The sequence below is a fragment of the Papaver somniferum genome, unplaced genomic scaffold, assembly GCF_003573695.1.
Source record: "Papaver somniferum cultivar HN1 unplaced genomic scaffold, ASM357369v1 unplaced-scaffold_10276, whole genome shotgun sequence".
Taxonomy (NCBI): Eukaryota; Viridiplantae; Streptophyta; class Magnoliopsida; order Ranunculales; family Papaveraceae; genus Papaver; species Papaver somniferum.
In genome coordinates, this window is record NW_020619133.1 from 1 (window position 1) to 554 (window position 554).

The window sequence follows — 554 nt, forward strand, 5'->3', positions numbered from 1 at the left end:
TCTCTCTCTCTCTCTCTCTTATAAGATCTTATAAGTAGAATTTGTTCTTGTATTTGTGTTTCTCTCTTGATCTGTTGGATTAATTAGGGTTTTTTACCCCTTCAGAACAATGGTTCCCCAAATTAGGCGTTTAGGTTCGAAGTTCATTTCAGCAAGGAATTTCTCCTCCGAGGCTGGAGGAGAACACCAGAAGGTTTCTGAAAACGATTATAAGAAGGCAGCTGTAAATATTGCGAAATTTGCAGCTGCTGGATTTGTGGGAGTGACTTTAACTACTTGGGTGCAGTACAAAGCCAAGAGCAACAACCAGCATCTTGGGATTTACGATTGGCAAAAATAAGCCTGAGGGATGGTGATCTTAGGTTTTTATTGATGCTCTATGAGCTGGTCTATAAGCCGTGTCTATAAGCTGCCTTGCTAAAAGATTATGTCAATAAATCAAGATAAATGGCTAATGATGATAAACTTTTTTATCTTAGCGGATTTCAGTGAGATTTATCAATGATCTGAATGTTACACACACTGAAGCCTAAATCTATTCTTATTGACTACTT

At 37.7% G+C, this 554-nt stretch overlaps 1 non-coding gene across 1 annotated transcript; it reads left to right on the plus strand.

The window, feature by feature from the left end:
* The first annotated feature begins 448 nt into the window (after positions 1 to 448).
* LOC113327536 lies at positions 449 to 531 on the plus strand. Its single transcript, XR_003348987.1, has one exon. It is a non-coding gene; the product is annotated as a small nucleolar RNA R11/Z151 (small nucleolar RNA).
* Positions 532 to 554: the final 23 nt, after the last annotated feature.